Here is a 26,132-nt window from a genome sequence, read left to right on the forward strand (position 1 = left end):
GGAATTGAGAGTATCATTTTTTCCCCTTGCTGCAAGGACCTTTTCTATTCGTTTCTGTTTTTAATCTGCTTTGTTTTTGGCAGACAAAACACAGAGGACCAAACTATCCAGGCCCACTAGTTTTGGTGAATACACAGAACAATAAAAGCCTGTTGACAGTGGCTGATTTCACTGCAGAGTCTGGTGGGCAGTACTGGCTTTCCAAATCAAATTGATGAAATAGTCAGAAATGATTGGTCGAGTTCCTCACACATCTGTACCAAAAAATAAGAAAAAAGGCTTTTGACAAGTTTCATCTCATTACTCAAACATGATGAGGGAAACATCTACATCAGAATAGCTACATAATAGCTCCTGTCTCACTATATGTTTCACATGAAACATGTTGACATTCTCTGAGTCTCTGTCTCCATCTCTCTTTATCTCTTTTTGCCTATGTCTCTCTATGTATCTCTGTCTCTGTGACTCTTTTTCTGTCTCTCTCTGAATGTCTCTTTTTGTATGGGTCTGCCTCTGACTTTATGTCCCTATTTTTGTCTCTCTCTTCTTCCCTTCTTCCCTCTCTCTCTCCTTTCTCTCTCCGTCTCTTCTGTCTTTCTGTCTCTTTCCTCTCTCTCTGTTGCTGTCTCTGTCTCTTTCTTTTTGTCTTCCCTCTCTCTCTTCTCTCTCTGTCTTTGTCTATCTTTCTGTCTCTCATTCTTTATGTGTGTGTCTTTCCCCTTTGCTTTCTACATCTCTTTTCCTATCTTTTTTTCCCTCTGATTTTGGGGCTGCCTCTCTTAGCTCTTTTATAAATAGACAGTCATAGAAATTATTCACTAAGAAGTGTTTCTTAGGTGTGCAAAGTACAACCTGCTGGGGAAACAAAGATAAAAAAGGAATGAGGCCTAAGAAGTTGATACAAAGGAACCCACCCCTCCCATTTGACCATCTCCTTCTCAACCTAAAAGAACAAATTGGATGAACTCCAGTTCCAAGATTTGAATCTTTAACTTATTTTTCCCCCATGGGCCCATGCCACTATACCATGTTTAGACAATAGCTTCCTCTTCTTTCCCCTTAAGTTCCATTACTGATTTATGTCATCTCCCCCCCCCCATTGTAATATAAATTCCTTGAGAGCAGTGACTTTCTGTTCCCTTATGCCTTTATCCCCCACATTTACCACAATACTTGACAGGTACTAAACATTTCAGGAAAAGCTTATTTCTCTAATGTCTATGTATGTGTCTCTGCCTCTCTCCAATTTTTAATTATTGTTTTACAAGAATGTCATCATCTTCATCCTCATCCTCATCATCTGGGCCATGAAAGACAGGTAAAGTTTTTATAGGAACAGAAACAAGAAGAGCTCTATAGGTCAAAGTAAACTAGAAATGAAGAATTTTTTCTTACCAGAAAATTGCCCTTGATAACTTGACAGAGCAATTGAAAGATGATATCAAGTTGAAGTTTGAGCCAGGCATGGCCAAAAGGTGGGAGCTCTGGCTGCAGGAGCCCAGGCCGAAAGCTTTGTGCCCAGTCTGTCTGTTGGACCATCCATCGTGATGAGTGCAACATCAGGACATAGACAGTGCTGTTGGCACCATGCGAACAGCCATATGCTGACTACATCTGGTCTCCGGCACAGTCAGCAGAGTGGATGATTCACTGTAGCCACTGGAAAGCTGTCACAGCTTGCCCTGGACAGAGGAACATTGGGATCCGTCAGCTTCAGGAACAAGCTTGGGAAACTTGAGGGTATTTACATCTGATCTCTTGTCTATCTTTTCTCTTTGAATTTGATTGTCTCTTCTGTCCCTTCCGACTGAAACTGATGAGTCTATGTCTACTCCTTTCAGCAAGGGAGCTTCATGTAGTATGACTACAGCTAAAAAAATGGTCCACCCTCCCCATATGTTCCTCATATAGTAGTCAGCAGCAGTCTTGGATGGAGGGAGGAGAGTAGAAAGGAAATAAGTGTTTTGTCTTGCGATAAAATGGCAATTCACCGATTTTCACTCCATATAATTCTTTCTTTGTCCCCCCTTCCCCGAGGATATAGTAATGCTTCAGACCCAATAAAACTCCTTTGATAATTCATTGCTAGGATAGTCATGGCTCCCCTTCCACACTATATTAGTTTTATGACTTTAGCAAAAATTGTTAATTATTTAATATTCATCCATCCATTTATCCATTCATTCATCTATTCATTATTTCTATTTATTCTGCTTTATTTATTCAGTCAAAGTTTGTCTTCTCACACTTTAACTTATTGTCTTTTTCTTTAAATGTGAATATTAACTAGGTAGATAAATTGACAGAGTGACCAGGTTGCAAAATATAATGAATAAGGAGTTTAGGATACTCTAAGTGTTTGAGGGGGGTGTTTGGTCACATGACAAAATGGATAACTTCCTCTTAATTCCATGTAGTACTGAGGAAAGTCCCTGGCACATTAGACAGACAACACATATAGATAATTGTTATTTTTGTTATTGCTGCTGTTGTTGGGGGGGGGTGGTGGTTGTAATAGAAAAGTAACAAGGCAACTTGTAATATGTCTTGCTAAAGGTTTACTCTATCTCGATCAGATCAGCAATCCATGGACATATGCTTATATCATATTTGCAATTTAGTTCATCCTAGCTGTCTCTCTAGCAGGATTCAGTTTGTCCTGTGCCCAAGGCCAGCCTAGCAGAGTATGATTGCTTCAAGCATCCCATCAGCATGACAAGCTGCTTAGATTCTGGGCACCGTGTTGCTTATATGATTGTCTTGTCATTTTATATTAAGTATGGTTCATAGAGGATGGTGATGAAATAGCTCGAGGAGCCAGACGTGACATGTATAGCAGGCCCAAGCATCATAACTATGAATACGATTGTATAATTTCATTGGTTTGGAGTCAGACAGTTTCAGTGGAATTGATGCCCTGTGACATCCATCAAGATCTGGTAAGGAGAACTCGCACTCACCTGGATTATTTGTTATTTTAATTCAATTAATGTAATATTTATTAAATGTCTAATATGTAGACATATGACACAGTGACAGTTGATGTGGAGAAGAGAGGGCAGACAGAACTATTTGGTTTTTATTTCTCAATCACCCAAATTCACCCAAGTTTCTGGTTCATGGAAAATAAGATATGAGCTGGACTTAGGATTTCATGAGCATGGGGAAATCTCAGATGGGGAAACTCCTTTGTCTAAAACAGATGAAAAATTCCCTGAAAATAAGAATTTACTAGAAAGGAAGAACTTAGCATTGATTAAGCACCAAGCACTCTGACTAGTGCTTTGGAAATGTTCTCTCTTTTTATTCTCACAACATCTGGTCCTATTATTGTACCTATTTTAGATGAGGAAATTGAGACAACTAAAAAGTAACTGATTTATCTGAATCTTGGGTATAATTGACCTAGTACTGTGTCACCTAAAGCACTCAGAAACAGGGTTATTTGCCTAGAGTCAAAAATCCAGTGGGTGTCAAAAGTGGGACTTGAATGTGATTTCCTTCTTCTGAGGCTCCCTGGTACCTTCTGTATGCACGGGAGCAGTGACTAAATATGTTGGCATGTATGTGTGTGTGTGTGAAAATAGGCTATGCGTTTATCTTAATATCTATGATCATAAACACACAAAGGATGTGTATGTATACTTGTTTTTGTCTTATTTGCCTTTCCCTCTGTCTCTGCCTATCTGTTTCTCCCTCTCTCTTTACCTCTCTCTTTCTCATAGAGTAATGGTTCTCAAACTTTTGTTTTCAGTATCTTTATCCTATTAAAAATTATTGAGGATCTCTCCAAAGCATTTTTTTATCTGGATTTAAAAACTATTTTTGAATTTTTACACCCTCTAAAAGGGTTTCAGAGATCCCCAGGATTCTCTAGACCATACTTTGAGAACCACTGTCATAGAGAGTAAATATGATGTAATATCAGGGTCAAAGAGCACTTCCAGAGATGATAAAAAATTCTAAAATTATTTTTGTGTAGGAGTTTCATGATTTCAGCTATATAGGAATCATGAGGTCCCAGAAGCATCTCAAGCATAAACTTTTCAGAAACATCATTTCTCCCCACATAAAACTCATTCTTGAAAACGTATATCTCATCACGCCTTCTAGTTACTCAATTTGGAACTTCATTGTCCTTTTCTGCTCCCCCTTGTTCACCTCACATGTCCAAGAAGTTGCTAAATATCATTATTTCTTTCACAAAATGTATGTTACCCACTTTCTCCCCATTCACCTAACCATCAACATGATTCGGTTTCTTATCTACCTTTTCTCACTAGGCTATTTCAATAGCTTCTTTTGGATGGATTGCTTTCCCCAAACTAATTCAGCTCCCAATCAACTATCAAAATGAAATTATTTCCCAGCTACTGATATGAGGGGGTTCCCATTAAGGCATGGATGAGAAAAAATCTCCTCTGAAAACAAATCCCTCTGGGATATTTGTAATTCTTTGTTTTGAACGGCTATAATCAACACACAAATAGCATAATAAGAACGTAATTTCCTTGTAGGAACTGTCCAGTTCACTCCCCCCCCCCTTTTTCCCTTTATGTCACCAGAGAGAAATTCAATATCTTGGACATAGTAGTTGTTAAAAATATTTTATAAACTTAATTTATTTGGGAAAAGAGTCAGCAATATCTTTAAATGACAAATTCTAAATGACTGATCACAATAATACATTGCAATTAGCACTTAAAGGTTCACAAAGCACTTTGCATGTCATTTTTTCTCATTTGCAGAATTTGGGGAGTGTATTAAGTTTTGGGGGTGGGATTTACACCTAGGCCCTCTAATCCCAGGGCTTTTGTTCATGTCATTGCAGCATTTCATCTTTCCATTTATCTCTAATTATCTTCATATCTTCTTGCCCTTTTATGGCAAACCATAGCAACCTTTACAGATCACTTTTAGTTTGCTCTTTAAACTCCCAGCTATCAGTGAGAAACTCCTTAATATCTGTCTCAAGGACTATGACGGTGGTGGAAATCACCTTATTGAGTTGAAAGAGGTTCATGATGAATAGAAGGGGATGTTAATAGATGCTATCAGGTCTCCTATTACACCCTCAAGCCTGAGTGCATAATATAATTATACCTTTCATTAGTATAGCTCTTTCTACCTTTCAAAGCACTTTTATATACATTATCTTATTAGCTAAAAAAAGGCTTTTGAAAGATATAAAATGAGCTAAGTGATTTAGAAGGCATTTAAGGATGAAACTGGAAGGAGGAAAATGTGCTGATTGGGGAAAAAAAAAGGGGGGGAGTGCATAATGTTTGACCTAATGTGATCAAAATCTGTTTGGATCCTTTGAATGTGGATGTCAACATCAAAATGCCTGGTGAGCTAAAGGGGCCATGTATGTTCACAGGAGGTTCAATGTGAAGGAGGCCTATATATTTACAGGAGGTTCAAGCTAAAAAAAAAAAAAAAAAAAAAAAACAATCTGCCTAAGGGATTTAAGAAATCATTTATTTGGTATGCAATTATAAAGTGCTCAGTAAGGTTCATGAGATATGTCAAGTGCCAAGTGATCATGAAAGGAAGAGAGAAAGAGAAGATACAGGGAAATTGCAAGGAAGGAAGAAAAGAAAAAAGGAGAAGGAAAAAAAAATCAATCAATTCCCACCCTCAAGTAGCTTATATAGAAATGAGGAAAAGAAACTATGGGTATAAATTTATTTTAAAATATAGAAAACAATTTATGAGATTTGAATCAGGGACCAGAAGAATCAGATAAATTACTTACCCATTCTTAGGAGGAGATTAACCAGTATTGGGTGAAATCCATCTTTTGAAAATTAAGATAGATTAGTGAAGCTAAGAGGAAGAGGTAATTCATTTCAGTTTTAGAGGACAGTAAATACAAGGGCAAGATGGCGAGAGATGGACAAACAGGCATCCATATATGTCAGGGTATAAACAAATGTTATTTGTTGTGTTTGAAGCCAAAATGAACATCAGGTTTTTATTAATGAAAAGTCATCTCTGAATCTTTAGGCAATATCTTTGATGATAATTTCCCTGAAATACAGTAGCACTAATCTCAGAATCTTTTGGATTTCTAATCTCAATGTCATATTCAATTCTTTATTCTCATTCATTCTATGAGTCAATCTGTTGCTGTTCCCACTTCCACAAAGACCCCTTATCATCAATCACAAAGTCATTAGCATGATTCACTTCATCATCACCTCTCACTATTTCAATACTGTCCTATTTGTCTTCCCTAACTCAAGCCTTTCTTCTCTTAAATCCACCCTCCATTCATCTGTCCAAAAGATCTTTTCCTAAATCATAGACTTGATCATGTAATTTTCCATTGCTCAATAAACTCCAATGATTTCCTCTTTCTCCCAGGAGTACATACAAATGACTATCTCATTCAAAGGTCTTTGCAACATGACCACTTTTGCAACCACTGACATTTATATAATATATTATACCACTATTCACATTTTGCAATATAGCCACATTGGACTCTTCACTTTTCAGGACATGTGACAATCTATCTCCTATCTCAGTTCCTTTGAAATGACTGTTCTTTCCTGATTTTAATCCCTCCTCACTTCCTTGTCTCAGAATTTCTGCTTTCATTAAAGACCCAGCTCTGGTGTAACCATCAACAGAAGCATTTGCTGATCCCCTGCCATGCCAGACCCCAATCTTTCCATAATCACTTTGTATAATTTTGTATATGCTGCTATACAATTATATAACACATTTTCTCTATCAGAATCTTCCATTAGAATAAAATCTTCTTGAAGATAGGGAAATTTCATTTTTATATTTTCATGCCTAACAATTCATATTGTGCTTGGTAATAATATGCATTTATTAAATATATTTTGAATTGAATTGACTATTAAAGAATACAGGCTAGCTTGGTTTTAGAAAGTTATGAGATATATTTTATCCCAAATTACTTTAAAAGTTTTTTTTTTAAACTAACAACAAAACTTTTCTAATGGTGTTAAATAACACAAGTATACCCTCTACAGTTGTGTTGTATCTGCAATCCTTTACATGAATTGATGCTCAGCAAAGTAAGCATAATCAGGGGAACATTGGAAATAATAACAGCAACATTAAGTGATGATCAACTATGATAGAATTAGTTGTTTTTTTTTTTTTTTCCAGCAGTACAGTGATATAAGACAATTCCGAAAGACTTATGATGGAAATTGCCATCCATATTCAGAGGATTCAATATTTCCACACTATTTTCAGTTAAAAATTGTTATTTTTTCCTCATTGCTTCATTTTTTCCTTATTCTTCTCTCACAATATAACTAATATGGAAATATGTTTACATAATTGCACATGTATAACCTATATTAGATTGCTCACTCTATTGGGGAGGAAGGAAGCAAAATTTGCAACTCAAAATCTTACAAAAAAATGAATTGTGAAAACTATCTTTGCATGTAATTGAGGAAAAAATACTATTAATTGGGAAAAACATAAATTGTGCTATGCATATGCACATGGTTGGTTGCACCATATTGTCAAGGAAGAATTGCACAGGATTCCTATTGTCTTATCAAAGAAAAATAAAGCAAAGAGGAAGCAAGGGGACATGTTAACAAATGACAGTAAAACAGTTGGGGGCTTACAGAAGGGAAAAGTGATACCGCAATGCAAAGTTACTTACCATGAGTCTTTTAACTGGAGCTCATCATTCAATCCCATGGCTTCTGGTGCCACATAGTCCTTGTCTCATTCACCAAGCTGCCTCATAGCAACTCTATGGATGAGAAAGAGCAAGGATTGTTGGTCCCATTTGACTGATGATGAAGGTAATTTCAGTGATATTAAGTATTTTCTTAATGTGCAGCTTTGACAGCCACCCAGACAACTCTTTCTGTTTGGCATGGCAACAAAACAACTTGCCATTCTGCTTTTTTATTAATCCAAAACCAAGTCAGTTTCCTTTTACCCTTTTGTATTATTACCAGATGATGATGACCAAGAGGTCTGAGGATTTCAAGATGTCACCATGGATTAAGCATCAGGCTTGGAGTCAAAAAGATTTTAGTTTAAATTAAGCCTTGGATACTTACGAGGTGTAGCAAGTACAAGTTATTTAACCTCTGTTTGCCTTGATATCCTTAGCTACAACATGGGGCTAATACTAGCCCCTGTTTTGCAGTGTTTTTGTGAGAATCAAATGTTTAATGCACTCAGTACACTGTCTGCCACATAGTAAACAATATTTAAATGTTAAGTATCATTATGAAAAAAGCAGGTAGAGCACTAGCCCTGGAATGGGGAGGATCTGAGTTCAAATCCAGTTCTGACACTGGACACTTACTAGATGGGCAAGTCACTTAAGCCCTTATTTCTTGGCAAGAAAATAAAAGGAAAAGATGGAAAAAAAATCATAGCTCCAGAGCTATAAAGCCTCTCAGATGTCCTCTATGTCATCCCTCTTGATTTATACTTAAGAATATGTGATTCAAGATATTGAAGTTACTTGACCAAGATCTCCTTGTAAGTCTTAAAGGAAAGAATTGAAATCTGACATCATAAATTTTCCACTTTTGCCAAGGCCTTTTCTTCATGGAGTATCGGGTTCAGAGGACAGCTAACAAATCTGTCTGACCAGAAAGGGAAGTGGGCAATATGGCAGTGGAAATTAGGTGGCAATCAGATTGTGGAGGGCACAGTCTCAACATTAAATGCACACTGAAGAAGGGATTTGGGGGATGTCATGTATATTTGCCAGCAATGGTTTAATAAATGTGATGGATCACATTGAAACAGAGAAGACCTGTGTTCCAATTTAAAAAGCTATTTTTCTTTCTAAAGGAAAATTCTGAAAACGTTGAGTTTTCACAGAGACAAAAACTACTGCTTCATCACTAACTCTGCTAGGAAATGTTTAAACTCTTACTGTCCTCATCTCACTCATCCTATTTGCTCTGTTTTGGAAAGGCCATTCCTCCTTTGACACCTGGATTCCTTGTTAAAAGTAACAGATCTGACCCCTCCCCCAAGTAGCTGAAGAGTACGGGCAATATATTTTGACAAAATATCACAGATTCATCGTGGAGAACTGTCTCTGGATAATGTCAGTGCATCATTTCCCTATGTGGCTTTCCTCAAGACAGATGAAATATTTCTGCTGGAAACAGGACTTTTATGAGGTCATCCCACCATATCCTGAGCCCCTCAACACCATTTGAGCCAATTTGAATAGCCCATGCTGGAGAAGAATCATTCTTTCTCCAAAACACCATAAAAACTGATTTCATGCAATATCCTCTTCCCAAACCCTGTGTAAGCTCATTTTGACACTTCAGAAATGAATCATTTGGGTGGATTGTCTCATTGTGGAATGCCTGTAAATTATCTTGCCTTTTCAAAGTTGTTAAATACCAAGAAGGAAATTAACTTTTCCCAGAACCCTTATTCAAATAACTCTCAGGGTCTGAGATTAGATTAAGGATTTCATTTCCCTCCTAAGACTCAGGGATTTTAGCCCATTATTGAAGATAACTAAACAAAAAGTGTGTTACAAAGCTTGTCAGGGCCTGGCACAAAGTGGCTTGTTTTATCAAGGAAGATAATCTTCCTCCTTCATTGGGTTAAACCTTTTCAAGGTTGGGGGAGAGTGGTGACTGAAGTTTATTTTCTCCAGTAACAAGAGCAAACAGGCATATTAAGGGATGCTGTTTCCTTGTCTGTCTGTCTGTCTCTCCATTCTTGGTTATCACCTTAAAAAAAATCTATTAAATCTGGCTGAGATCTAAATGGATGTTAAAACCAATTCCCTTATCAAATCCCTTCTTCAAGAGGGGGAGGGGAAATGCTAGAAATTGATATCCTGTAGCGATCTAAAATTAATTTAATTACTTATGACAAATAGAGTGTTCAAAGGAAGGAAAGGAAATAATTTAACAAAACAATTAACCTGGGGCCAGATTTTTTTTTTTTTCTTAAGAAATCTACCTGGAAAAGGGATAGGACTGGTTTCAAATTAATTTGGCACTGGAAAGCGAATGGCTTAGAGAGAACAATTTAATTTTATTTTGAAGAGATACTTTCCCAGAAAGTACAAAATGATATTATTTTTTAAAATGCACACCAGAGTTTGAGGGAAAGAAATGCAGTACCAATAAAATCCCAATAAAATCTGATTACAGTTATTTTGTTCACTGCAAGGGAAATGGGTGTCATAATACTTACTTCTTTCACGTTAGTGTTTTGAGGGGTTTTAATTAATGTTTGCAAAGTGCTTTGAGTTCCTGAGATGATAAGTACCTCAAGAGATGGAGGCAAACTATTATTACCACCTGAGTAAGCCATCTGGAACAGTAGCCATTAAAAACTCATGTATCTCAGCTGATTGGAGGAAAATGATATTTCAGGAAGACTTGAATTGATAGAAAAGTTGAGATGGATTCATGAAAAAAGACCTGCACCTATGTGTTGTGTGTTCCGACAGTTCAATCACAAGCTTCCTTTTATGAATCGTCTGTGGGTCTGATAATTTTATTTCTCTTCTCTAACACTGGGTAGCTTCTTTTAGTAAATGAGGGTATTTGGATCAGATGATCACTAATGATCCTTTCATTTTCAAATTACTTTGGTGCTAAATAGGGGATTTTTTTTTACCCATTCAATACCAATATATATTTTTATACATGGTTTGGGGGAGAAGAGAAACATAAACTCTCAAACAAATTATTCCACTCAATAACTGTATACTCAACATCTGCCCTCTCTCATTACTGATATGGAAGAAGAAAGAACCCTAGATTGACAGAAGCTATAGAATCTTGAAGTAAGCAACCTGAAACCCAGAAATTATATGTATATCAGATAATTAATGTCATATAGGCATTGTATAGCAGGGCCTGAATTTGGACACTTTTTAAATACTCTTCATTTAACAAGATAAAACTAATTCAGAAATTCATACCTCCTCTACAATCTACAATCATCATCATGCTGCAAGACAAATTTGGCTCTGTAACCTACCCCTCCTCAGATCATTTCCCAGTATCCAACATTCATTATAACCCAAGACCCAGGTAGGTATATTACTCTCCTCAACTTCTTTTTCTGTGTTATCTTTCCCATTACAAAATATGTTGTGATTGATCATGCAATGGTAGATTTGGGGGTAGCTAGCAAAAGAAGTGAAGGTGTCTCCCCTGATGATGATGGTGGGGATGGGGGTGATGATGGAAACCCAGACTGCTATATCAAAAGCATATTCATGGACTTGGAGGTCAGCAATAATAGCTAACATTTGTTTAGAAAATTTTGTAAAGCATATTACGCACATCTGAGATGTGGTTATCACAAAATCCTGTGAAATAGGTGCTATTATTATCCCTATTTTATAGGTGAGAAATATGAAGTCAAAAGAAACATGATCATGTTCTGAAGTTATGCAGAAGTAATAGTCTGGAGCTAGACTATAACAAAATTCTCTGGTTCCAACTCCAATTCGATATCCTCTAGGAAATATTTTTTTTCTCCCTTCTAATTACCTCACTCAATATATGACATTGGACAAATCACTTTATCGCTTAACCTCAATTTCCTAATCTAGAAATAAGGATAAATGACAAGGTATTCCAAAGTGTTTGCCAACATGATCACAAATAGGGTTATAGACTGAGGCATGACCACAGTGACTGAACAACAGTGAAGGAGGAGGAGGAGGAGGAAAAAAGGAAAAAAAAAAGAAGGAAGAGAAAAAGAAAGAATAAGAAGAGGGGGAGGAGGAAAAGGAAGAGGAGAAGGAAAATCAGGAAATGGAGGAGAAGCAGGGAAAGGATAAGGCAATGAAAAAGAAGAGGAGGAAAAGTAGGTGGAAGAAGAAGAGGAGGAAGAAAAGAAAAATGAGAAAGAGGAGGTTTGACAAGATTTCCCTGATCTCTAAATCAGTGATCCACCAATGGATATCTCAGATACTAACAATTGATAGGTAGATATCACCTTCAAGTTTATAAAACATGTTTTAATCATTATCTGAATTTAATTTCAAAATGACCTTCTGGAATAAATCACAGATGATCATACTTCTTAATCAGGGACATCATTTAATAAATATAATTGTCTTACTGCACAGAAGAGAGAAAGGAAAAGGATCAGAAAGATTAAACAACTTACCAAATGCCATATATAACATCATTGTAAAAGACATTTTTTTTTTTTTTTTTGGCCTCCATCTCTTTGACATTTGGCCTCCCCTTCCTGCATGCCTCCATCTTCTTATTCACGAGGACAGTCTTCTCATATCCATTTCTGGTTTTTGGCTCCACCTCATTCTGTTTCTTCCTTCTCCCTCCACACAAAATAAGCTGAATTTCACTAAACTCTATTTTGGCAATAATAGCTTGGATTATATTCATTTAATCATCTTCTAACTAACTGACCAAAGTCATATTGTTTCCCAGTCTTTAGGGGAAAGCCCTTTATTAAGCAGCACATTGAGTTGTCTTCATTATAGTAAAATTACTTTCCAAATCCAAGCACTTTTAAATAAAGAGGAAAATATCCAGTAAGAGGCCTAAGAATATATAGAACTTAATAACAGGCAACTGCCCAGAGACTTATTTGGCCTCTATCAGAGCAGCTTAGATCTAGTTAGTCAACAATTACTGGGATTCCTTAGAAATGGGACCTTATAATGAGATTTCTAACCCCAAGAGAATTGAGATAAGTTGAGAATAATCTCTGGGTTATTGTTGAAGAAGAGAATATCACAAAACTAGAAAATATTCCTTGTTTTGCACATCTATAGCTACAAGAATTTCATTGGAGTCTATTGGAGTTTGGGTGGAAAGGGTGAGAGCCTCCAGGGAACCAATGACCCCTTTCTGTTCCCTCCCATTCCATTGCCAAAAGAGAACTAATAATGATGCTCTAGACACCAGACTTTAAAGAGTAAAGCACTTTGTTGTGTTTAAGACACAAATGATATCCCTGATATCTTCCCTGAATCAGATGAACAAAAGAAACTTCTTTATGGAATACAAGCTCCGCTGGGAGTATATATGAGGGCAAGACTGTTTTACTTGGGTCAACAAAAGAATGAAGAAATGAACATGCATGAAAAAAAAAACATTATTAATTATATACAAAGTAGTTTGTCAAGTTCTGGGGATAAAAAACAAAAGTGGAACTGGATCTGTCCACAAGGAGTTGATATTCCATAAGGGCTGATAACACAAATAGTTGAATCAGGATTAAAGAAGTGCATTTTGTTCTAGGAAATAACAAGCCTGGCTCCTGGGAATATGTTAAGGACCATGCCTAAGTGAAGGGGCAGGTCAATTCTCAAAGAGACTTCACAGCTTCACACAGATGTTCCTTATAGATTGGGAATGAAATAAATTGGAGGCAAGAGGGAAGAGGAGAGAGGTCACACAACTCAACTGCCTCTCAGTGGAGAGGTCAGAGAATGCAACTGCCTCTCAGTCTCCTTGTGACATCATCATCATTCTCTCACATGAAGAGATCCATTCTACAGTTCTACAGGTCTGAGTTAGACCTCCAGCAACCACTGGCAGGTGACTTCCCTATCACAACAGGACCACAAGTCATTTGATTGGTACTTTCCAGAAGTATTGTTAATTTTATAATAATTCTGTAAGGGAAAAATTAAGAGGGGAGGAGTGAGACCTTAGTGGCAGAGTATATAGAAAGTAGCATAGTCCTAGGAGTGTGGAGTTAAGTAACTTTTTGTTAGCATTCTTATAAGGTACTAAGTCAGTGGAATTGATAGAGACAATAATTATCTAATTTAGCATGGTTCAGTATTATTGATCCGATACTACAAGGAAATGTCATGGGCCAGAACTATAAACAAGTTACTAAGTGGAATTGAGGAGACAATGGTTAAATCTACTTTAGATGATTTAATTCTATAACAATTTAATGGTTTCCTAGTGATATAATGATTGGTGTGAACTCAGGGTACAGCATATAAGCAAGAAGCTCTCAGGGCCAGATACAGAAGCCCCCTAGAAGCTTTTGGAGGTGGAGACCAATTCATTCCATCTTCCACCTTTATGGTGGCTGGAGACTAAGCACAAATCTTTGGAAGTCGGGGAGATTCAGAAGCCAGAGCTCAAGCTCTCGGAACCAAGACTATAGAAGGTCTCTAAGAAAGCTAACAGGGCCCAGGAAAAGAGACAAGACTTTGAAGAAAACAATAAAGGATTTGGACTTTAACTCCTGGCTGCATTCGGGGTGATTATACTGAACTGAAACGAAGGCGATTGCCAGAAGCCCCCCCAAGAAACCTGCTCCCAGTGAACATTAAATTTTGGAGAAGAACATTACAACTTTTCTCCTAGAGGCAGATGGATAATTCAGTGAACAGATTTTTGCCCTAGAATCAGAAAGATCTAAGATGAATTTGAACCTTAAGCCTTTAATAGCAGTGTAAAGGTGAGCCAACTTCTGTTTGCCTCAATTTCTTCAACTGTATAATGGAAAGAAAAATTATACCTGCCTCACAGGGTAATTATGAGGATAAATGATACAGTATTTATAAAGCACTAAGCACAGTATCTGTCACAACATAACCTCTTAGTAAATACTTGATTCCTTCTTGCCTGAGCATGATTTTGAGAAGAATGGTTTTAATAATCACTTAATAAATGACATTGACTAAGTGACTGGTCAAGCCCAAGGAGTTTTTAACTTGGATGAGAAATGGATGAGCATTTATTTGGTATCCACAATTAAGAAAATTAAATTGGAAAAATGAAACAAATTAGACTGAAGGATATCAAGGAATAATCAAGGGTTGCAAGTTAGTTATCTTCCCTTAAAAGAATGTAAGTTCCTTGGGGGCAAGGACTGATTTTTGTTAAGAGTAAGTAGAAACTCTGAAATGGAAAATTCCTAGTTGAATAGGTTGAGGAGGACATAGGGAATTTTTTTCACTAATATTTTCCTTAGATCTCTTTTAGATTATTGTGTCTAACTATGGACAGTACATCTTAGGAAAATCATAAAATGAAATGTATCCAGAGGTCACTAGGAGTGGTGGTGGATCAAGTCCCTGATCTGGTTAAAGGAAATGGGTCCCTAAACATGTAGAAGAAAAGATTAGAGAGAAATGGGAAATAGTATCTGTAGTCAGTATTGGGAAACCTTTCTTGCTTAAAAGGGACTAAAGCTTTGCTGCGTGGCCCAAGAAAGCAAAATAAGGAGCAATCACTGAGAAGGAAGGCAAAGATAGTAAAGAGGCAGAAGCAGTCTTAAAGAGAAAAGGGGGAAGAGCCAAGCAGATTACCTCATCCCCCCAGCCAACAACAACAATTACAGCTCCCATTGCCATCAAAATAATAAATGCCAAAAACAATGACAAGGAACAACCCATAATTAAAATAGGCAGCATTAGAAAATTTGATTTCCCTTCCTGAAATTTTCGAGTGCATTCTATATGATCACTGCTCATTTTTGGAAAAATCCTTAAAACCATGGGCTATCTGAGTGGTACAGTGGGAGAGCATTGGACTTGGAATCAGGAAAACTTTTATTCAAATGCAGCTTCACATATTTCTTAGCTTTGTGACTTTGGGCTTCACTGCTGTCTCAGTTTCCTCAAAAGTAAAGATAATAACTCCTACTTCCCATACTTGTAAGAATGAAATGAGATATTATATGGATAGCTTAGCACAGTGCATGGTACAAATTAAGCAGTATAAAAATGTATCTATTATTACAAATATTGGTTGCCACTAAGATTCCTCACAAAACTGATATTCCAGATATGAATTACTATATATGAATTGCCTGATTTTATATAATACTAGACAAAGGCCTAGGACCCTAACAACTTAACTTCTAGCCTAGTTACTTCATAATGAGGGAGGAATGTTATATTCACAGTTGAAAGTCCCATCTTTTATTTTTAACAACCCATTTGACCTTCAGTCTCTTAAATGAAGGTGATTGGATTAAATGACTTCTAAAATCTCTTCAGTTTTAAAAGCTATAATCCCACAACCCTCTTTTACCAAGTCAATGATCCTGAGAAGTGAGTAATATGCTGAACTCACCCACATCTTAGTTTGACACTAATTTGATTGAGTATAAGAACAGTAGATACTTGGCATGTAGGGATGAAGCAGTGTAAAAAAACAATACTTGGAAGTTTTACATTTTACTTAGGATTAGGCCAGCAAATTCCAATTAAATTAAATTTAATTAAATTAAATTGGCATTTATTTGGCACTTACCATGTGGTAGACTGTCCTATGTGGATAAAAAGAAAAAAAAATGGATAATCCCTACCCTCAACAATTTTGTATTGCACCTGGGAGACAGAACACATTCTACAGACAAATAAATACAAAATAGGGTTATGATATCCTCTTCAGTAACCTCTCCAAAAGAGAACATAGGTTTTGTTATCGTTTTTTTCTTTTTTAGAAAGAATTGTATCTTAAAGGGTAACTTTCTAATTGGTACCTTTGAGCAGTCTGTGAGAGAACTGAGACTTTTTTGCTCTTCTGACATGTTAACTTGATAAGTAGAGAGAGACTAAGTGAGAGTGTGAGAGAGAAAAGATCAATGTAACTTTCCCCTCCTTGAAAGACTAAGAACCTTTGACAGCTATCTTGGGAAAGCTGAATGGTGGGGTGTTGGTTCCATAATTGGGAAGGCAAAAGAATCACTGGTGCTTAGAAGGTACTCTGTGATATTTCTAACAGATGATACATTGAAAACTAATATCACTATTTTGTTTATTATATTGTTAGTAAGTTAAATTACCAGGAATAGTGATATTTACTTAAATCAAGAGTACGATGTGAGCATATAGCTTCTGCACAAAAAGCAAGCATTCCTTCAATTTCAGGTTTCCCATCCCCTGGTGCATCTGTCCTCTGAATGTTCAGGGCTGGCACCTTCCAGTCAATGATGAACATTCTCACATTTGATTAAATGCACTTTACATTTCAATGACTCTGAACTCCCTTAGATCACTATCTAAACTCTATTTGACACCCAGGATGATGTGATTCTTCACTCCCATCCTCCTCAACCCTCATACCACTAAGTTTTATTTTAACTCTACTCAACCCTTCCATCTTGCCCTCTAGAATGAATATTACATAAACAATCAATTTCGTTGTATCTATTTTTTTCTTCTTCTTTTTCTCCCACTCCTTCCATCTACTGATTTTAAATGACACCTTACTTCCCTGTGACCCATCTTAATGAAACATCCTCTCTGGTGTCTCTTTTACTTTCTTGTTTATTCTCCTGAGTTCAAGGACATCCCTTCCTCCCCATTTTAACTTCTATATTCTCTCAGTAATTTCTTTTCCTTTGTATTTCATATCAAATGTCTTACATATCAATATCAATATCAATTTTCCAATCAAAATCCTGGTAACTGTCCTCTATAAATTTCTTCCTTAACTTAAAAGATTTTGAGAATGGCCTTATAATTTTTCTTTCCACCCCAACTCTTCCTCCCATACTAGCATAATTCGAAGTATATATTAATTTCCCTTCAATAATCCTCACATTCAATACCTGATTCTACTCTACTTCCATGAGTGTCCACCTCTCCCCAGTCACACACAAAGAGGGCCATAGACTTGCTATTAACATCAAACACAAATTTATCATCTCTACTTTCAAGAATTATGAAATTTTCCTCAATTAACCATAATATATCCTGTTTTTTTCAACTCTCCCTCTAAAATATTTTACACAAGCCTACTTTTCATCATCACTCACCAATCACTTGACCCTTGAATTCTCATTCATATCATTTCTCCTGCACTAGTTACTCTCTCTTCTCCTCATCCATCCTAACTACATGGTGAATAAATCCAACTCTACATCATGTTCCTTTCTGTAATCCCAAATCCCATAAAAGTATTCATAATTATGTCTAATCAAGCCTCAGTCTTGGATCACTCCCACCATTCATTACCTTCCTTCCTACATGTATACTGTTGAATAAAGGTTGGAAAAAAATATTCAACCATTCTGACCAGGTTCATTAAAATTTGTTTTACACAACTTCAGTTTGATCTTCATTACTGTTAGTTGATCACACCACTCCTCACTTCTCAATTCACAATTCCATTCTCCACAACAGTTCATTCAAAACTTTTTATACCTTCTCAAACCTCCCATATTTTCTCTTATTTTACCAAAAAAATGGTGCCATTCAACAACTTTGGCTCCTCTCTTATACATTTTCTACTACTCAGGTACTTTGTCATTATCTCTTCCTTTACTTCATGAAATGGCCTTACTTCTTGCCAAGACTAATTCCTCTACCTGTTTAACCTATACCATTCTATCCATTTCATCCAAAACATGTTTCCCTGTTATCACTATTCCTTTACTTATTTTCAACCTCTCTCTCTATTGGCTAATTTTCAACTGTCTACAAACATACCCATATCTACTTATTCTGGAAAACTTTCACTTCATTATTCTATCTCTTCACAATTCTTTACTCCTTCAGCCATCTGTACCTAAATTTATAAAGTTCATCTACAATCCCTCCACTTTTTCTCCCATCACTCCTTTCTTAACTCTTTACAATCTGGCTTATAACTTTACCATTCCATAGAAACTGTTTCTCCAAAGTTATGGATGATTTCTTAATTATCAGTTCCACTGATCTTGTCTTAACTCTCCTTCTCTTTTTATTTCTCTACAGCCTTTGAAAATGATAATTACTCTATTTTTCTTTATATCCTTGCCTCTGTTTTTGAGAGACTATTATGTCCTGGTTTTCCTCTCACTTCTCTGGATATTCTTTCTTTCATTTGCTGAATCATTCTCCAAATAATCCCTTCTTACCCTACATGTTCCTCAGAGTTCTATCATAGGCCCTCCTTTCTTCTCCCCCATCCTACTTTACTTGGTGATCCCATTAATTTGTATGAATTTACTTACCATCTGTCCATTGCTGATTTTCAAATGTGTCTTTTCTGCCCCAAATTATTTGCTCACTTTCAATCTCATATTTCCAACTGCTTTTCTAATATCTTGGATTCAATATCTAATGAATGTTTTAAACTTAACACGTCTAAAACAGAACTCACTATCTTTCTTTTTTAAACCCTACCCCTCCTTCTTCTGCTGTTACTTTGCTCACAAGACCATCCAGTCAGCCTTCCAGACATTCACTCTAGGAGTCATCTGGGATTCCCCACTATCTCTCTCCCATCATCAAATCCAAACTATATTCAAATTCTGCCAATTTAACTTTCTTTCCTTTGACACTGCCATGAATATAACACAGATCTCCATCACCTTATTCCTTGATTACTGTAATTGCTCACTGTTGATGTGACAGTCTCAGTTCTCTTTCCCCTCCAATCTATTCTCTATAATCACTAAAATGATTGCCTAAAATATAGGTTTGATCATATCACCTCCCTTCTCAACATATTCTAATAGCTTCTTATCATGATCATGAGAAAATACAAAATTCTATGTTGGCCATTCAAGGCCACTCAAAATTTAAGCTCCTTTCTATTTTTTCAGTCTTCTTACACCTTACTCCCTAACATGTAGATATTGAACCATTGGCTTCCTTACTGTTCCACAAACTCCATCTGGAGTTTTCTCTGGACTATTTTGGATTACACTATTCTGGATTACTCAGGATATTTTCTTTGACTGTTCCCCATGTCAACAGTCCTCTCCCTTCTCCATTCCACCTATTAAATTTCCTAGCTTCCTTTAAATTTCAACTAAATGTCAACTTCTAAAAGAAGCCTTTGCCAACCTTCTCTTAATTCCAGTGCCTTGCCTTATATCTTTTCATTACAACCTATTTATCCTGACACAGCTTGCTTTGTGTTATTGTTTGCCTGTTATCTCAGCTGAAATGGTAAACTTCTTGAGGATGAAGACTGGCTTTTGCCTCTTTTTGTACTACCAGTGTTAGCACAGTGCACGGAACATAGTAAGTGCTTTATAGATATTGTTTGATTGACTGTGATATACACACAATATATGTGGTTGGATTGAAAACAGTAATAAGTTAGTGGATTCATTTCCAATATTATTATAAAGGGAAGAAACTCTGAATAGGTGTACTGGAATTAGACAACCAAGCACTTAAGGCTAATTACCTATTGAACAATACTCTATTAGCATATGCTTGGAAAATGGCCCTTTCCACTATTCTGTGCTGGCTAGATCTTTTAGTGTATACAGATAATTGTAGGAGGAATTAGGAGGTGGAGGAAGACAAGCCAGAATCACTTTGGAGGAGAACAAGGAGAAGGGAGGTCAGGAGGCAGAGAGCTTGTGGCAGCTTCATCCTTCTCCTTTACTTTTTCCCCTAAAGACTAGGGACTTTTACTGTTCCTGACTCTGGCTGATCCTGGGGTCAACAGGGAGCTAACCCAGACTTCACATATTTTTACCAGTATTTAACAATAATGTAGAGATTTTTTTCATACTGAATTTTATAGTGGATTTTGAATAACCATCTTTAGAAAATAGGACTTTCCATCAGTGAATTTCTGACTGATGTCTTTAGTTTTGTTCACATGAAAACAGTATTCATCTTTTTTTTTTTCTTTTGTTAAATGCCTAAATCTCAAAAATACAGCCTTCCATTCAATTCTGGTGAATTAACAGACAAATCTCTTATGGAGAACCTGCTCCCCTTTAGCTTTGTTGTACATCTTTATGTCTTTGCCTTTTCCAGCATTCATTCCTGTGTCTCAGGACAGTCAATAGCCTCCTGTAGGCCAATAGAACATATGATATCTCTAGGTCAAAGGACACTGGTTGTTATATTCTCTTATTTCAGCAGTTCTATATATTTCAAGGAAATCTTTCCTTTCCTGACTTGATTATCCATCATATTCTCTGGGCTTTTCAGTTTAATGAGTGGAAGAGTTTTGCTTTTGTTTTAATGTTGTTTTGCTTTTTAAATTTCCTTCAAATATTCAACCCTTTAAAAAATTACATGGAAATATGTATACATATATAATATTTAACATAGATTTTAACATATTTAACAGGTATTGGACTACCTGCCATTTGGGGGGAAGGGGAGGAGGAGAAAAGTTGGAAAAGACGGTTTTGCAATAGTCAATGTTGAAAAATTACCCATGCATATGTATTCTAAATAAAAATATATAATAAAAAAATTTATATGGAAAGCAAAGGAAGAAGTAATACAGCCAATCCTTATTACTTAAAACTAAAATAAACTGTCTTCCATTGTACCTCTTAAATAATCACAATTTATCAAAATAAAAAAAATGTATATTGAAAAGAGTAAAATGACTTTGTATTGGTAAAAAGTGACTGTAGGGGGAAAATTCTACTCCCATGCTAAATAAAGGAAAGGTCACTGTAGCAGGTGAGAATAGGTATTAAAACACTACTTCAAGTCTGTCTGGGAAAACAAAAACTAGTTTGAATTATGCCTGCCTTGAAAGGCTTTCAAGAGGTTTCAGGGTTTTCCCAGATGCCCTAAGAGATTAAATGAAATGTCAAAAAAGTTTTCATTCTGGCCTGGCTCCTGCCAGCTCCTTCCACTGAGAGTTTCCCTTCATGGGGTGAGTTGGCATATGTCACGAAGGATGTCAGGTTGGAAAATGCTCACCGGAGCTCAGATATAGTCCCTGGGATGGAGAAATCTGTTTACTACTCTTCAAGAAGGGGACAATGGAACTTGGGAAATATTGCGGTGGGGATTTTCCTGCCACATGGTGATGCATAAGGTTATGTGAGTGGAAGGGGACTGAAGGAGGAAGAGAAATGACTTCTGTGTCTGAAGAAGAAATGCACTACAGAAAGATGATCCCTGGAAATGGAATTGGAAGACTTGGATTGATCCTCCTGATTGAATGCTCTTCCCTTCTCTGAAGCCCAATTCCCATCTTATATTTGAAACGATGATAATAACATGTATATCTGAGGGTTGTTGTGAGAACCAAAAGCACAGAGAACTTCAGAATTTAAACTTGAATGTATCTCAAAGAATATATAGTTCAAATCCTCCATTCTACAGATGAAGAAACTGAGGTTTATATGTTTTAATTCATCATATATATTTAATTTGAAAAGGTAGGATGTAGATGCAGATCCTCTGAGGTCTGAATCAGTAAACTTTTCCAAGATCATAGATAGAGAGTTGCAAATATCAATGGAGTTGATACTATAAAAGTTTGTGAAGGGAAAGGAATCTCAAAGATAATATCTAATTGCCTGATTTATAAATAGAGAAACAGAGCCCATTAAGGTTAAATGATTTATTTAAGGTTCCACAAGTAATATGAAAAGGATCTGAATTGCAACACGCAAGGTCCCTGACTATATATAATACTTCACACTAAGGGTGTCTGGTCCTCAGTCAATGATCAGAGAAATTTCCATAAATCACACTTAAGGATTTTGATCATTGTAGAATGTGACAAAATTTTGATTCTGCTATGGTATGTTGACAAGGTGTTTGCTCGTGTTTAAGATGTTTGCATTTCCTACTCATCAGAAAGTGTTGGTGATTAGGAAATGGTTATTGTTTTTGTAACTGAACTGATTTAAATGGAGTACATTAAATTGGATGGAGGGCAGCGGCTAATCTATTTTTCATCAGACCTTTTTCATAATATCTTTAAAATTATTTTATTGGGAAGGAAAGTGGAAAATGGCAATCATTTTTGACTATAATATTTTCATAATCAATATATTTACTCCTTGGCTCTTGGATGAGGAATAAATAATTACCAAAACTGCTTCAGTTTCTCCTTTGTAAAGTTCTTTCTTTCTAAAGAATGTTCAGCACCATCTGTCAGTTTCATATTCTCTTTGCCCCTTGGTGCCATCCCCTACCCTGGGATTCCTTGCTTGCTGACTGCCTCCAGGCTGTTCCAAAATGGTATTCATGAGTTTTCCCAGAATCCACAGAGGCCAAATGTGACTTTGGATCAGAAGGCTTTCTTCAAAGAAACTATAACCAGGCAAATAAATAGCAGGGAAATGGAAAGAGAAATAAGAAAAAGGAGAACCTCTAAGGGAAGTAGAGGGGGAGGCAACCCTGATTCTCAGACAGCAGAGAATTAACTGGGCAACACTCAAGGGCAAGTCAAGGAAGGAAACCAAGTGGAAATATTTGTAGCATTTTTGTGAAAGATTTGATTGAGGTAGAAATATACTGTGAGGTGAGCAACATGAAACAAAGCCAGCATTTTTCCCAACACAGAATACAGGCATCCTGAGGCCTGTCAATATCATGTTTCAAAATTGCTTTCATTTGACTTCTTACCTTGAGCTGGTTTTATGTTGTATTCCTTTCTCCCCTCATATCTGCTGCTAAATTATATTGAACTTTGCACAGTGTTCACATTGCTAACTTCTAAAATACTTAATGGAATAATCCTCAGGAAGCCTGAAAAAGCTCACAGGATCATAGATGGGGAATGTGAATGGATTTTAGAAACCAGATAATTCAATTTTTCCTTCTACCCCTTTTTTTATAAATGAGGACACAAAAGCCAAGAAAGGTCATATAATTTACACAAAACCTTATAGGCAGCAAGCTACAAAGCTAAAATTTGAGGAGAAAAAATAATAATAAAAAAAAGCATTTTAGGTATGCTTGAGGTAAATTTGGCCCATACCCCACTTTCTCTTACTCTTGCTACTGTTCACCCAAACATTCTCCATTGTAATGACTGGATGAGAAAATATCTCCACTTAGGCATGCATAATTTGGCAGTTTAAATTAATTGAAAACCAGAAAAAAATGGGAAGAAAGGATCTACCTAATATTTTTTTAACCGGATTTGTATTACTATAATCCATGCAGTTAATCAGGGATCATTTAAAATACGGAACATTCATTATGCTTCTTTGCCATGAATGTATGCAGAGATTTAGACACTATTGTTTTTATATTTAGCCTAGTGAGACTGGGGATTTAAGAAAAAGATGAAGTACCAAGAAATTAATGAAACTTGAATGGAAATTTCCCAAGGATTACTAACAAATTATATTTGTAGCCTAACCAAATGCGAGGCATTATTGGATAGTTGGCTATTTCCACTGGTGATACAGCATGATGAAAAAGAAAGACTTCTTGTTTTGGAGTCAGAGAATATGAGTTTAAATCTTGCTTTATCCTGTGTGACCTTGGGTAAGTAACTTAACTATTCTAGAACCTTGGCTTCCCCATTTGTAAAATGGGAGAGAGAAGTTGAATTAAATGGCTTATATTACAGCTTACTATTTGAAATTTATGATCCTAAGAACTTTATACAGCTTCATGAGGATTATAACATTTGATATTTCTAGAAATAGATAGCTATAGCTATAGCTATATTTAGAAGTAAGTAATGTGCTCTGTATTTTGGTCTCTTCTTTGACTCCATTTAGCCTATTGATACTCTGAATCTAAAGCACATATTGGTTTTTCAACTAACTTCATGATATTCTTAAAAGATCAGCATGGTTTTGCAAAAGTCACAAATTTCCTTAGAAATGAATTAAGTATTCAAATTGTTAAGCTAAAATCCTGGCTCTGTTATTTACCATCTGTGTCATGTTGGGCAAATTATTTGACTTCTCTGATCATTAATTTGCCCTATTCATAAATAAGATATTTCAACTAAAAGACTTCTAGCACCATTTTCAAAGTCTAAATTTATGATAATATGACTTTCCTTTTCTTCCCTCCAGCCTTCTAACCTTAATAATAAATAATCCTGTGTTTTATTGAGGAAGGGTCTTTAGTTCCAATGTTGGGTTGTTTTCAAGTATTCAAAATTATCTGTCTGACATTCACAATTATCCATATTTTTTTGAAATCCCACTTGATGAACTGAAATAAGTAAAACGGCTCAGATAAGAATCATTCAGAAGAGTTACATCAAAGAAATTTATAGATTTCTATCACTGTTCCCTTATAGGGACAAGCATCTCATAGATGAGATGAAGGAAGTTTGGAAGGAACCAAAATAGTCAGTGTTATAGACCATATGTACTTGTAGTACCAATTCTAATTTCATTTTGACTTTGATCACACAAGACAATCCAGGGCAAACCAATTCTTTAGTCTCAGGGCATCCCTAGTCTTCTGTATTTAACCTCATTGTGACATTTTAAGAACTTAGATTAATATTCACTGACTCAATGCAAATTGCTTTCTTACTCACTAATGCATCATAACAGCCATAACAACATAGGCAGTCCATTCAGGTATTTCTTTAGTGAATAAATTGTAAATGGAGGTCACAGATAATGGAATCGCAGAATACAAAGACACCTTAGGGACACTCTAGTTCATTTCACACTTAAATAATAATACCCTTTATAGTATTCCTGAAAAGAGGTCATCCACTCTTACCTTAACGATCTTCAGTATTGAGAGTGTACTATCAAAGCAGCTCATTATAGCAGTGAATATTTGTAATAATTTTTAAAAAGCATTTATTCCATCCTTTTTTGTTTGTTTATTCCTTCCTTCCTTCCTTCCCTTTATCTTCGTTTCCTCAGAAATTGATTGATTACCTAGCAAAAATTAAACATTAGAAAATGCTTCCCCATTTGAATTGACTTGAATTCATCTATTGATTTTATCATTCACAAATCAATTGTCTGTAAATAATAAACCTCAATATTATCTATCTATGTATATATATCTATGTATATATATATATATATATATATATATATATATATAAAATGAAAGTTTATTTTTTCTCTCAATTTTTTTATTCTTAGAAATGACTAAACTCATCTTTCCCTCCAATCGATTTGTTCTTTACACTATACATTTTTTAGACCTTTCTTTTCTTTGGATTGTAATAGCTGTTCGATGCAATTCCAAAATAAGTTCCTAGATTCAGCACATTAAAGGTGTTACTAGAGAAGCCCTTAGGGAAAGTGGAAGTCATGAAGGGCTGATGGTGTTGAAGCATTTGCTAGGTAGGTATCTGATAGAAAATATCCTACTGGTCCTTATAATAGCATTCTTGATACTATTATCCTCATTTTCTAGATGGGGAAATAAGTTCAGAAAGTTTAAATGACTTGAATTGATTCATGAAACCAATCAACTGAACAGGATTAGAATTTAGGTTTTCCAGTTCAACATATATTCCTCAATACTTGGCTCTTATCTCATTCCTTGGAGACCCTGC

Source organism: Sarcophilus harrisii, chromosome 2, assembly GCF_902635505.1.
Source record: "Sarcophilus harrisii chromosome 2, mSarHar1.11, whole genome shotgun sequence".
In the NCBI taxonomy this organism is placed as follows: domain Eukaryota; kingdom Metazoa; phylum Chordata; class Mammalia; order Dasyuromorphia; family Dasyuridae; genus Sarcophilus; species Sarcophilus harrisii.